At 46.4% G+C, this 14,855-nt stretch overlaps 1 protein-coding gene and 1 pseudogene across 2 annotated transcripts in view; one reads left to right on the top strand and one right to left on the bottom strand.

Moving 5' to 3' along the window:
* LOC119857571 overlaps window positions 1-14,855 on the bottom strand; it is a 255,525-nt gene that overhangs the window by 138,969 nt on the left and 101,701 nt on the right. The gene's annotated exons all lie outside the window — the stretch shown is intronic.
* The window catches only part of LOC119857337, a 92,716-nt pseudogene continuing 92,078 nt past the window's right edge, over window positions 14,218-14,855 (top strand).

Consider the following 14,855-nt stretch of genomic DNA (forward strand, 5'->3'; position numbering starts at 1 on the left):
TATTGACAGGATTCAACAGGAGAGGCTGAGGGAGCCCCATCCCGTAGCTCGGTGCTTAAAGCCCTCTCCTGTGAGGGGGAGCCCTTTATTCAAATCCTTTCTGCCCTTTTGGCAGAGAGGGGGAAATTGAACCTGGGTCTCCCATATCCCAGCTGAGGGCTCTAACCACTGGGCTACACCTTATAAAGTGAAGGTGCCTCCACTTCTGGATTTTGAATGGGCTCTGAGCACACCTATCAGATTAGACTCCACACATGAATGCCCATCTTCCACAGGCACTGACATTCCTATGTGTCGGGGGGTGCTCGACCCCTTCCCCGAAGGCCCTCACCCCACCCTGCCTCTTCATACCCCCACTATGCCTCTTCTAGCCCCACTTCTTCCCACCCTCTCACTGAGCGGGCCGTGCCCTCGCTATTTCCTCTCGCCGCCAGCACCCCCTGCATGCCGCGAAACAGCTGATCGTGGCAGGAAGGAGGCACTGGGAAGGAGGAGGAGGTGCTGGGGGGAGGGAGGAACTGATGGGGGGCTGCCAGTGGGTGCTCAGCACCCATCCTTTTCCCCCCATGCATGCTGCAGCCCCGGAGCACCCACGGAGTGGGCACCTATGCCATCTTCCCCAAGTTCATGGATCACTCAGGGACTTAGGTGGGAGTCAGGCATCTAGTCACCGAGCAGGAGACATCAGAGGCAAAAACACGGGTATCTGGGGAACTTTTACTCTAGAAAATTTAGGCACCTACAGGTTTGGACAGGCATCTATCTGTTTGGGAGGCAGGGGGCTCAAAGACAGCTTGTTTCCACTCCACCCACACCAAAAAAAAAAAAAAAAAAAGGAGAAGAATTCTTAAGGTGCAGCATGATGTTAAAACTTTAGTACTCCTTACACAGCTCATCAACCATGGGAGGGTGAGTAACCAGGTTTGGGGTCTATGGCAGGCCAAGAAGAAGTGGTCAAGGAAGAATTCATCTAGCTGGAGAGAATTCAAAGAGCTGGGAGATGTACTTTATTGTAAAGAAAACAGAACATGTTCCTGTCTCCAAGTTAGGCCTAAGCATTACTAGACTTTCTTTAGCCACAGTTCCCCACATAAAATCCAGACTACTTCAATGACACCAGCAGCAACTTCTAAAGCTCCTTTCTCCATTTCCTCTCAGGCCAGGTCATGTATACTGTGTATGCTGGAAAATTAACTTTTCACAGCTGCTACCCTGCTGTGGTCCTTCTGCTAAGAAGGTTAACTGTTTCCCCATCAACCTACAGACAGCATGTGTGTATATTCCATCATAGGGCCCCTCACAGATGGACTGGAGCTAAAAGAGACTTGTCTACTGGTTCACATAGCAGGGCTGGCACTGGCTTGCTCCTCTCAGTCCCCCTGATGTAGTGCTGAATACCATTATTTCTTGTGCTGATCAGGTATTAGGAATCTTTATACATCTGCCATTCATCAGCACGGCACTTTTTAAAAAATTGTAAAATGGATCTATACTGCAGTAAAAGTACAGTAAGTGCACAATGAGGCACAATAAGACAAAGTAATGCATCACAATTATCTGAATTCACTGGAAACAGATGTAACATACACAAGCCCAGACCAACTCAAGCATGGAGGAGTCAGACAGGTTAATGATGGGCGATCTCTTGTTACTGAGTATGATCATCATCCATGGGAGTTATGGGTCCTCAGGTGGCTAATAAGGCCAGTCCTTGAACCACAAGTTCTGTGACAATGAGGGCAGATGTTTTCAGGCTCAGCAGGAGGATGTTGACCATGACTGGAAGCCAGTCTCTCCTTCCTCCTGCACCTCTTGTCCTCTTCAGCTTGTCGGCGAGCAAGTTCAAAATGCAGGGGACTATCAAGTAGGACTTCACTCCATTTTAAGCGATCCTGGGCAAGTGTCTCCCAAGTGTTAATGTCAATATTACACTTTTTAAAGTTGTCCTTCAGGAAGTCCTTATAATGCTTCCATTGTCCATCCACGTTACGGTACCGTTCTTTCAGCTGAGAGAACAGGACCTGTTTTGGGAGACGATGGTCTGGCATCCGGACAACATAACTAGTCCAGAAGAATTGCTGACGGATGATCATTGCCTCGATACTGGTGGTCTTTGCTTCTTCCGGAACACTAATATTGGTGCACCTGTCCTCCCATTTGATCTTCAGAATCTTCCGAAGGCAGCATTGATGATGCCTCTCAAGGACTTTCAAGTGATGTCTATAGGTTGTCCAAGTTTTAGACCCATACAAGAGTGTTGGGAGAATAATGGCTTGATAAACAAGAAGTTTGGTGTCTGTTTGAATGTCGTGATCTTCAAAGACCCTGTGCCATAAACGAGAAAAAGCTACACTGGCACAGCTCAGGTGAAGTTGAGTTTCTGCATCAATATCTACCTTGGATGAAAGATGGTAGAGGAAATGATCAACATTCTCCACTGCCACTCTATTGATTTTGATAGATTGGGCATGTAATACCTCATCTGCAGAGGGCTGATAGAACAGTTAGTCTTCTTGATATTAAGAGTGAAACTTGTGTAAGCATCGGCAAGCAAATTCAAGATAGTTTGAAGATCTTTCTCAGAGTGAGCAAAGATTGCATTGATATTAGCATACTGAAGTTCCACAATAGATGTTGTGGAGATCTTACTCTTGGCTTTCAGCCTGCTAAGCCTGAACAGTTTTTCATCCGTTCTGTAAATGATTTCAACTGCAGCTGTAAACTTCCCAGCAATTAGGTAAAGAGTGATGGCAATAAAAACTGAAACAGGGTAGAGCGATGATACAGCCCTATTTGACTCCTGTTTGTACTTTGAAAGGTTCATTCTGGGAGCCATTGCGGATCTGCCTGCCCAAGGCAAAGCGGGATTTGATGCCATTGTTGGTCGCCTTTCTTGTCAGGTTTGTGACCTCAGTGAATGTCAGCTCCCAGGATGCTCTGGATCACAGAGGCGCCCCCCCATTCAAATTTCCATGCTGGGATTTGTAGTCATTCTCTTCAGCTCTATCTTGCGCATCTGGGCTGTGCGGACTACACTTCCCAGGCCGCCCCGCGGTGGGGGCAGGGGCGGGAGGTGATTACAGTGCAGGGTGCTGGGTGCGGCTGGCTCAGTAGTACCAGGCGGTGGCTCAGCAGCAGAAGCAGCCTCTGAATTGTGTCTGGGTGTCTCAGTATGTCGGATGGGGCCAGCGGGGGCCCCAGCGGGGGTGGCGAGGATGGCGGCCTAGAGGTGCCGGGCTCGGCGGTGCAGAATGTGGCCGATGTCTCGGTGCTGCAGAAGCACCTGCGCAAGCTGGTGCCACTGCTACTGGAGGTCGGTGGGGAGGCCCCGGCCACGCTAGAGGTGGCGATGGAGGAGAAAGGCGCCCTGGAGCAGATGCGCAAGTTCCTCTCCGACCCGCAGGTGCACACCATGCTGGTGGAGCGTCCACGCTCAAGGGTGAGAGCTGGGCCGGGCGCCGAGCCGCTGCAGCGGGGAGAGCTGCGTGGGGCAGCTGCCAGGCAGGAGGAAGTAGCAGTGCCGGATTAACCTTTTGTGGGCCTGCTGCCAAACATATCTGTGGGCCCCCATGGGGCAAAAGAGCATGGCTTGGGGAGGTTGGTCCCCAGAGCAAGGGACAATGGGGCATAGCATGGTGGGCCAGCCCCGCTCCACCCAGCCCAGTGCAAGGGCACTGGATACAAACCGGCAGTTGCCAGACGCACACTGGCCCGCCCAGCCCTGTGCTGCCAGCATGCCCCTTCCCCTCAGGAGTGGGCCTATGCCATGCCACACAGCCTCCGATTCCCTATGCCCAGTATCCCCCAGAACTGCTATGCCCAGGAGCACCCCCCCCACAGACCCTCCACCACATATGCACAGCAGCCTGCACACCACCACCCTTGCCCCGCACCACCCCACACAGCTGCACCACTACTGCCCAATGCACTTCCCCACAGCCCACCACCACAACTACACAGCACCCCACTCAGACCCCCCCACTGCCCATATTGCAACACACAGACCTCCCCCACTGCTCCCCCAAGAGATCCCCCCCACTGGCCAGCAGCCCTCCCCCCACACCTCCAGAAACCCACTCCCTCACACCCTGCCCCCTGGCCACTCACCGACCTTGCTGGAAGGTGACTGCGTCTGCAGGCTGAGCTGGCAGCATGGCCGGGGCCAGTCCAGTGCCAGGGTGGGGTATCACTCTGGCCTCTCGGGAGTGGCATGATTAGCCAGGCCAGGGTCTGCCCCCACCCTCGCTGGACTCCCTCCGGACCCACTTGCCTGGAGATAGGGTCATCATATGTCCCCGTTTGGCCAGGACTGTTCCCTTTTTAAGCTCTGTCCCGGCCATCCCGACTTTTTTTGACAAAAACGGGCATTTATCCCATTTGCTCTTGCCAACTGATCAGTTGGCAAGAGCAAATGCCCAGTTTGCCAAAAAAGTCCTGTGCGCCCCCCCTAGCTGGGCATGGAGGAACATGTGTTTGGGGGGGTGGCGACGCAAGGTGTCAGGCAACAGGGCTTTGGGGGTCAGCCCCAGCCAGAATGGAGCTTGGCGGGGTTAGGGGCCAGCCCTAGCCCCTGGTGGCGGTGTGGGGAGGGTGTCAGCTCCTAGCAGTGGTGCGGGGAGCTGGGGTGAAGGAGGGGTCAGCCCCTATCCTGGCAGCGGCATACAAGCTCAGGGAGCGGGGGTCAGCCCCTGGCTGCGGGATGGGGAACTATGGGGGAGGGGTCAGCCCCAGAGGCAGATTTAGAGTTAGTGGGGCCCAGTGCTCAGCTTCCTTTTTCGGGCCCCTCCTTGGGACCCAGCCAAGAAAAAGAACATTCTCTCTGATCTCCCCCTGCCCCCATTTTTCATTCTTTTTTTCTTCATCCTTCTCTTGTAAATAAATGAAAATAAAGTGAGGTACCTTGATTGTTCTTGTAGTCTAACTTATTTTTCCACAGACCACTTGAAAATCACTGGGGGTCTCGGCGGACCACTTAATGATCTTTCCAAATATTGTTTGTACCGTTAGCTAATGATTGTGAAGTGCTTGAGATAAGAGCGCTTTACTAAAAAAATGTAAAAAAAATTGGGGTGCGGGTTCTGGCCAGGACTTAGGGTGCGGGAGGGGGCTCAGGGCTGGGGGTGCAGGGTCTGGGAGGGTGTTAGGATGCAGAAGCAGGCTGGGGGTTGGGGTGCAGGGTCTGGCCAGGAGTTAGGGTGAGGAAGAGGGCTCAGGATTGGAGTGTTGAGCGCTTACCTGGGGCAGCTCCCATTTGGTGCGAGGGGTGCAGGTGGGAATGTGAGGGGGCAGGTGCAGGAGTCAGGGAGGGCAGGGGGCTGGATGTGTGTGAGGGCGGTACAGGAGTCAGGGAGGGCACGGGGCTGGGGGTCTGTGAGGGGGTGCAGGAGTGAGGGCTGGAGGTGTAGGGTCTGGGAGGAAGTTAGGGTGCAGGAGTGGGCTGGGGGTTGGGGTGCAGGATCTGGCCAGGAGTTAGGATGCAGGAGGGGCTCAGGGTTGGTGCAGGGGGTTGGGGTGTGGAGCACTTACCTGGGGCAGCTCTTGTTTGGTGCAAGGGGTGCAGGTGGGAATGTGTGTGGGGGGGGGTTGCAGGAGCTCCCATTTGGTGCTTGGGGTGGGGATGTGGGGGGTACAGGAGTCAGGGTATGGGGTGTGGGGGTCTGGGTATGGTGCAGGGGTCAGGGCAGGGAGCTGGGGGTTTAGGCTGGAGTCGTGGGGGTGCTTCCCGCCCCTGCCCTGAGCAGCTCACAGCAGGGGCTGGAGGGGGTATTTGTAGGGAGAGTGCAGGGGCTCTACCCTGCCCCGATTCCCCCCTTCCCCAAGGCCCCATTCCCGCCTCTTCTCCAGCTCCTCCCCTTAGTGTATTGCGGCCCACTCCTCCCCCTCCGTCTGTATGTGCTGGCAAACAGCTGTTTGGTGGCGCCATGGTAAACCCAGTACTGGGAGGAGGGGGTTGGGTTGGGCGCAGCCTCCCTTCACTGCAGATGGTAGCTTCCAAGCTGACGGCAGTTGCTGCTTTGTGCGCCACGGTGACCTTTGTTCCCCCGTTCCCTGTGACAAGGCTCGGCGGGTCTGTGACTCCCCCCATATACACATACACGCAGTGTTGGTGGGTCTGTGATCCCCCTGTATCCCCACCCTGTCCCCCAGGAAAGATGCTGACCCCACATGCATGGTGTAGTGTACCCTGTAACTCCCTATTGCAACAGGAAGAGGGGAGACAGCCCCATCAACAGTTACCTAACTGATTCCCCCCACGGGGTGGAACTGGCTCCTCCTGTATTGGAATAGAGAGAAGAAGAGATGCTGTGACCCACAAATAACACCCCTGTCCATTCCCACTGGAAGGGAATGTACCATAGCCTTGGTCCTGAAAGCTAACTCAAAACCTATACAGAGGGGCTACTAACATATCTTTTCTGTGGGAAGAAAAAATAGCCAGAAACTGGTACTTCAGTTTTAAATGACCAAGATCAAGAAAATAACATTGGTCTTTGAAAAAAGACATTTATGGACAATACCTTATATGAACTTTTGCTGAAATCAAAGTCGAGGTGATAAAACATTCCCTTGAGCTATGCATTTATTGTTTTGTCAATTTTCTTTCTTGGCTTTGCAGCACTGGAGCGCTTGGAAGCCTTGAACTTGGACCTCCTTCACAACAGCATCTGACTTTATTGCTGTGTTGTGCCACGTATCACCCCAAAGCTCTTTATAAAGTAATATGTAGATGCTGGCTCAAAGGTCTTATGTAGGTAAATACAACAGCCGTTGTGCCTTCACATAGACTTCCCTGTTGGTACCTGACTTGAAAAGATAAGGGCATGATGTTAGGATTTTTCTTTGGTCAATTTGAGAAGTATCAAAGGATCGTTAGTTTCTATGTGGCTAGTTCACAGATGCAGGCAGAAGGAATCTCCCAATGATTTCATCTGAAGGACTGCACCTGCCACAGTGTTGCAAAGTACTGCAGTGCAGTATAAACAGTGGGTATGAGCCAGTGCTGTTGGATGTGTGATGTTATGGCCTAGAAGCAAGAACGCTTAGCAACTGAGCTATATTAACACCAGTAACATTCAGTTAAAATGGAATAAATGTTTCAAAACCTGGCTTGTGTACTTTTCTATGTAAGCAGCCATGTTAGTCGGTATTCGCAAAAAGAAAAGGAGTACTTGTGGCACCTTAGAGACTAACAAATTTATTTGAGCATAAGCTTTCGTGAGCTACAGCTCACTTCATTGGATGAATTCCATTGAATGCATCAGATGAAGTGAGCTGTAGCTCACGAAAGCTTATGCTCAAATAAATTTGTTAGTCTCTAAGGTGCCACAAGTACTCCTTTTCTTTTTTCTATGTAAGGTATTTACATTGTCCCCCCCCCCCCTTGTATAGTATCTAGTAACTTTTTATGGGTGAATTGCTCATAGGGAGGGAAAAAAACTACATTAGTTTCAGATATGGTGTCATAAATATAAAGGGAAGGGCAAACACCTTTAAATCCCTCCTGGCCAGAGGAAAAACCCTTTCACCTGTAAAGGGTTAAGAAGCTAAGACAACCTCGCTGGGACCTGACCAAAATGACCAAAGGAGACAAGATACTTTCAGAGCTGGAGGGGGGAAGGGGGAAACAAAGGGTTCTCTCAGTCTGTGTGGGTTTTTTTTCCGGGAACAGAGCAGGAATGCAGGTCAGAACTCCTGTAAAAAGTCAGTAAGCAATCTAGTTAGATATGCGTTAGATTCTGTTTTGTTTAAATGGCTGATAAAATAAGTTGTGCTGAATGGAATGTATATTCCTGTTTTTGTGTCTTTTTGTAACTTAAGGTTTAGCCTAGAGAGATTCTCTATGTTTTGAATCTGATTACCCTGTAAGGTATTTACCATCCTGATTTTACAGAGGTGATTCTTTTACTTTTTCTTTAATTAAAATTCTTCTTTTAAGAGCCTGATTGCTTTTTCATTGTTCTTAAGATCCAAGGGTTTGGGTTTGCATTCACCTATGCGAATTGGTGAGGATTTTTATCAAGCCTTCCCCAGGAAAGGGAGTGTAGGGCTTGGGGGGATTTTGGGGGGAAAGACATTTCCAAGTGGGCTCTTTCCCTGTTATATTTGTTAGACACTTGGTAGTGGCAGCAATAAAGTCCAGGGACAAAAGATAACATAGTTCATACCTTGGGGAAGTTTTAACCAAAGCTGGTAGAAATAAGCTTAGGGGGTTTTTCATGCAGGTCCCCACATCTGTACCCTAGAGTTCAGAGTGGGGAAGAAACCTTGACATATGGGGATGTAATAACAGATATCAAATCCTTGACAGTTAGTTAGGTGGTCTGGTATGTCTAACCCCCACTCAAAGCTTTTTTGCAATAGTTTGGGTGGAAAAGTAGGGTGAGAGTAGGAAGTCAAAGTCCTTAAACTCAAAAACAAAATAAGCCAACTGTGCTCTAACTCCAGTTGCCCCATTTATGAGACACAGAGTATGTCTACACTGTAATGCAATCTGCGGCACAGTCTCAGAACCCAAGTCATTTGGCTTGGGTTGCTGGACTAAAAATAGCAGTGTAAATGTTCATCTCAGGCAGGAGACTGGACTCTGGGACCCACGCCCCGCACAAGGCCTGTGCTCTAACATCTACACTGCAATTTTTAGCCCCCTCAGCCCAAGCCCCACAAGTCTGAATCAGCTGATGGGCACCAACCACAGCTGCTCAGTGAGTTATTTTATTGCAGTGTAGATGTACCCCTGGTGCACTTGGTCCCCAGTCTACCCCAGCATGTTCAAATATTGCAGGCAGACTATTTTTACTGTACACATCATGTTACGTGTAAGAGAAAGTGCTCTGACAGCAATTTGCGAACATTTTGGTATTACTCATTCCTTTCTATGATGCATACATTTCCTTACTCCTGAGAGGATAAATCTTTTTGAGGACATTGCTCTACCTAAATTTCACCCAACAAATGTGCCTTGGGCCAAATGCCAAGAGGCTGATTCTGCAAACCCTGGTAAAACAAATTGCCATTTCATGATACTTCTAGCCGTAGTAAGTTAATTGGATGTTAAATTCAGCACCACGAAACCTTGAATGGGCAAAATAGCTCATTTTAACTTCCTGGGTTTTATTTAACACAGTAGAAAGAGCAAATGATTCCAGCAGTTGTATAACTGTAAACTGTTCCAAAAGAATGCTTATGACATTCTTGCTTTATGTAATTATTGGACCCCAGCCTTGCCTGCAGTAGGGAAACTCTCTCGCTGTTTCCCACTGTTGCTAATGTTCAGCTGAAGCAATTCTAGAAGTTCTACTTCATGCTAAGTGTAGACAGTATTAACTGGCCAGACCTTTTTAAGCACCATGGTGAACACCTCCAAATCCAAACAACGTAGTGCTTAAAACAGCATGTGGGCTGCCCAAGTAAGGGAGTGAACACCAGTATACCTGAATTGGTGTTAATGTCAATGAGGGAATCTTTTTAGAAAACTTCCAGGGCCTCCATGACTAGCCTGGGGTGATTCTTAACCGTTGCCTTGACAAAGTCACAGCCCGAAGTGTGTTCATGTTGCACGCAACATGGTCAGATGTTATACTGGCATACCCAAGTGCTAGGTTAGTTTACTTCAGACTAATGACTTTAACATGTAAACATTAATGTTAGTAGTAGTCTCCTTCTAATAGCTTGTGACAATTGGCAAGTGTCTATGACTTGAGTAATGGTACCTCTTTCATGAGAGACTGTGAGCACACATGTTGTACAGTAAGGGAAACTTATGCAACTGTTTCAGAATAATTTACTCAAATGCACTATTGCATGCTGGTCTTATATGTGTTCATGTTTCCTATCTTGGTAAGTCATTATATAAACCAGCAGCTGTCTTTTGATTTTGAGCTCTCAATCCACTCTCTACTTACACCTCTCCCTTTGCTACCCTTTACATCACCACACTATCCAGTCCAGCCTCTTCCTGGATGCCCTAGGAAAATATTTGCATTACTTGCAATAAAATTTCTGAGCTGGTTTGTAATAACTAGTGTGTGAAGCTTTGACTGCCATGTTCCCTTGTCGCCCAAACACCTCTCAAGAGAAACAACAGGCTGAGGGACCTCTTCTTTGCCATCATTTCATAGGAACTTTAGACCTCTGCTTCAAGCCATTGAAAAACCACTAGAAGGCTACTGGCAAACTTGTTTGGCCCTGTTCCCCCAACCTCCATCCCCTAAAAAAACAAATCTCAGACAGGATTAGTTCAGCAGGATTAGTTTTTCTTCACTAGCAGAAGAATCTCTTTAAGGAAGGGCAGAGGAGTCAAATGGCAAGCTATTCCTCTGGAGCTTTTTTTTATTATTATTTTTTTTATTGGAGCTTGATCCATCTGATCATTCACTTCAGGCTTGCAACTAGTCATGTTGTACATGTAGGTGTTTGTATAAGCATTTTGGGATAGCATTAGGCTTGTAAACACCAAAAGTGAAATATTTTTTTTAGTGGGGATAGCATGTCTCTGAAATATATGGAGTGTCTGGATCAGGAATCAGAGTAGCAGCCATGTTTGTCTGTATCCGTAAAAAGAAAAGGAGTATTTGTGGCACCTTAGAGACTAACAAATTTATTAGAGCATAAGCTTTCATGAGCTACAGCTCACTTGCATCCGATGAAGTGAGCTGTAGCTCACGAAAACTTATGCTCTTATAAATGTGTTCATCTCTAAGGTGCCACAAGTACTCCTTTTCTTTTTATGGATCAGGAATAGGTTTGACCTTTTGGAGTCTGCAAAGGACTGTTGTTCCCTCAGGGTATGTCTATACTACAGTAAGTAGACACCTGCACCTGGCCTGTGCCAGCTGATGGTGGCTAAGGGCCTATTTAGACATTCTGGCTCCAGCCTGCGAGGTGGGAGGTCCCAGAGCTCAGTCTACCCAAGCCTGTCTGCACCGCAATTAAACAGCCCCTTCACTCAGGCACAGGAGCTTTGGGTGATTTTTAATTGTAGTGTAGACATACCCTCAGATCCTTTCTTTGTATAGAGCAGGGGAGGCCAACCTGAGCCTAAGAAGGAGCCAGAATTTACCAATGTACATTGCCAAAGAGCCACAGTAATACATCAGCAATTCCCGCAACCTCCCCCCGCCATCAGCTTCTTCCCGCTCCCAGTGCCCACCAGCAGCCCCGCTGATCAACGCCTCCCTCTCCCTCCCTGCACCTCTGGATCAGCTGTTTCGTGGCATGCAGGAGGCTCGGAGGGGGGAGTGGGAGGAGCAAGGGCAGGGCAGCCTCAGGGGATGGGGCAGGAATGGAGTATGGGCAGGGCCTGTGGCAGAGCCAGGGGTTGAGCAGTGAACACTCCCCAGCACATTGGCAAGTTGGCGCCTGTAGCTCCAGCCCCGGAATTGGTGCCTATACAAGGAGCCACATATTAACTTCTGAAGAGCCTCATGTGGCTCCGGAGCCACAGGTTGGCCACCCCTGGTATAGAGGAACCAGACAAAGGTGAACCTCTATATGCAGAGAGAAGTTTTGCTAAAATTCTAAATCTTGTTTTAAATACTTCATCAAAAAGGAATCTGTTCTACACTAATAGCCTAAACAACAACTTTTAAAATACCACATTCTAGAAAAGGTTTTGTTAATATTTTTAAAACTGATCCACCTGACTTTTATGGACGCTCTTGGTCAGCTTCAGCCACTAAAAATTAATAGCCTGACCACTCATATGTTGAGTTTTTAAAAGATGATTAAAAACATTCTGAAAAAGTGTGCTGGAAATATAGTACTGATGAGCTCACTAGAGCTATGATTCCTGTCAGCATCACCTGGGGTAATAGAACTTACTTCTATTAGAAGTAGTATTCTAATGGAAATATGCTGCTGGATTATCAGAGCTTTTACACAACTAATACAGTAGAAAGGAGGTTGAATACCTTTAAGTGCAATGGGTAGAGTTCTAGCACTCGTGCTTTGTTATAAAGTTAAAATGTTAGTGTTGACTTTTCTGCTGTGACTTGAAAAAAGCACCAAGTGCTGACTACTATCAACTCTCAGAAGAAGAGCCAGACTTCAGATCATGAAGATTCACCAGTTAATCTTCTCAAACATAAATTGTATGCTGTTAAGTAGTTGGTTTCATCTGGACATCAGGGGCATCTACCACAATGGGCTACTACTAGTCCATGGGCTTTGGGTGCTCAGTAATACAAAGTAAAACTCTGATAGTTTATCTTTTGGAGGCATTGGGTGAACAGGAGAGTAATACTCCTGTTCTTTTTCTCACTTGGGCGTGTCTTCCTCAGATGGAGATAGCTTTGTGCTGCATTGCAGTGGTTTCACTGCAGTATTGCCAGCATGCCCAGCACTTACATCACTTTGTGACTCACTAGCTAAATTAGAGAAACAGCCATTTTCTCTTACTCTTTGTACTTTTAATTTTCTCTTTTTGTTAATATAATTTGAAGTCTTTGAAAAATATGAAGGCAAGTTATGAAAAGGAATTAAACTGATGATCTTGTGACATGTTTTCTTTTAGGGCTTTAAGAATACTGAGATAACAAAACTTTGTGTAGTTTTAACAAGCCATAACTCAGGCTTTGTATTGTGGGGAAACACTGCAATTCTATCTCTTGAAATCAGCATGTAAGGAGTTGGCTTGTAATTTGCTTTCACTACAGCAATTCATACAGGAGGCAGCCTAGAAAAAAGGGGAGCAGTAGTGGTCCTGAAGTAACTAATAGCTTGTAATAAATCCATGAAAACCTCTGTCTTGAGGAGTCATGCGTTTCTGGGTTCTAAGTCATGGTTTAGTACAAATGAAAATATATTTTGGTATGTTCTGTCCAACTCTGCTGACAACAAATGAAATCATTCTGGGTATGATTTTAATTTAGTTGCCTTGGAAATGCTGATTAAAAATCAGACTGACTGTACAATTCTCAAGCTAAGTAACAAGGCTTCACCAGTTTTTATCTTATCTGGTTATTATAGATAGTATCTCAAACCCTAAAAATATAACTTGAGCTGTATGGCACACGGTGTTTTGTGTAAAGTTTCAAACCTAGATGAGAGGTGGGTATGAATGAGCTCCTGCACAAGTAGGCGTGAGGTAGATGGGGTGGAGAGGGATGGGTTCATAGGCTTTTAAGTGTATATTAGAGGTTTTTAATATATCAAACTCTGTTTGCAGAGTATGTGGATGATGAAGGAGAAGAGGAAAAAGAATTCATATCCTATAGCATTAATACTGACGTTCATTATGGGCTAAAGTCAAATAGGTGAGTGCAGTCTCATTGAAAACTGATATGAATGTTTTAGGACTAGGAAAAGATAGTCCTATAATCCTTAGGCTAACACATATAGTAATATGTAGAGCTTATATAGTGCTTTTGATTTTCAAAGTGCTCTACAAACACTTAGCTTCACAACAGCACGTGCGCTCTCTCTCTCTCTCTCTCTCTCATAAACTTGCATATTTGTCTCTTGTCATTGTCTAGCCCTAGCACACATGTGTCTCTGTCTTAAATAAAATATTTAAGAAGCAATCTTACACCAGAAAATGGCATGCTTTCAATTACCATGATTAAAGACTTGATTGCTTTTAGTTTTCTGTCAGGCTAAAATGGATAAATATAAAAACCTAATACATTCAGCTACTAGTAATAGTTTTAAAGCAGAAGCACAAGTTTTGCTCTCACACTTTCAAAAGTGTACCCCGTAAAGCATGTTAGCATGTAATGTCTGATATACACCTCCTAATCTTGTGTTATAGTAGAGCTATTGTAATTTACTGTATTCTGGAATTAAATGTCTTATGGTTAACTAACTTTTTTCTTTGCTCCACAGTTTGGCATTCATTAAGCGTACACCAGTGATCGATGCTGACAAACCAGTGTCCTCCCAACTGAGAGTGCTTACTCTTAGTGAAGATTCTCCTTATGAAACGTTACATTCTTTCATTAGCAATGCTGTTGCTCCCTTTTTTAAGTCCTATATCAGAGAAGCTGGCAAAGCAGATGGGTACTTCTGTTAAATGCAAATAATAAATTGTCAGTACTAATGAAAAATGGATCAAAAAGAATGTGGGGTGAGGTAAATAGGACTTGAAACAGCTCATTTCCTATTAAAATTAACTTAAAGCTGTTGGGGATGTAATTCAAGTTACATGAACACAGGTGCATGCTATTTATGTATGCCTTTTGGTCTAGCTTTTTCATTTGATAATGTTTTTCCCCCCAGGGATGGTGATAAAATGGCTCCATCAGTTGAGAAAAAAATTGCAGAACTTGAAAGGGGACTGCTGCACTTGCAGCAGAATATTGAAATTTCAGAGATCAGTTTGCCAATTCATCCAATTATTACTAATGTTGCCAAGCAATGTTACGAGCATGGAGAAAAGCCAAAGGTTACTGACTTTGGTGACAAGGTTGAGGACCCAACTTTTCTCAATCAGCTACAGTCTGGAGTTAACCGATGGATTAGAGAAATACAGAAGGTAAAATTGCAGAACCAAATGTCAGACAACACAGTAGAAACTCCTGTGTCATTCTTTAAGGGTGTGAAAGCCTCTTCTTTTGCTGTTGGCCTCTTAACTGTGTTGTAAAATCTTACTCCATACAGGAAACTCTAAACATAGGGCCAGATTCTCAGCCAGTGTAAATTAAGCTACACCAGTGTACTGTTGAGAACCTGGCTCATGTTCTGTGCCTTCAAGTAAATTGTTACTAATAAAATGCTGGCTAATTTTGCATCTTTCTGTTCAGGTAGTAAAAAATGACTGAAATTTAAAGAAACATTTAAAGGGACTGGTGCAGAAGGTTGGTACTGAGTAGAGCAGGTCTGGGGAAATGTTTGTTGTTACTAGTATGTATAAAAGTTCT

This window comes from Dermochelys coriacea, chromosome 6 (assembly GCF_009764565.3).
Source record: "Dermochelys coriacea isolate rDerCor1 chromosome 6, rDerCor1.pri.v4, whole genome shotgun sequence".
In the NCBI taxonomy this organism is placed as follows: domain Eukaryota; kingdom Metazoa; phylum Chordata; order Testudines; family Dermochelyidae; genus Dermochelys; species Dermochelys coriacea.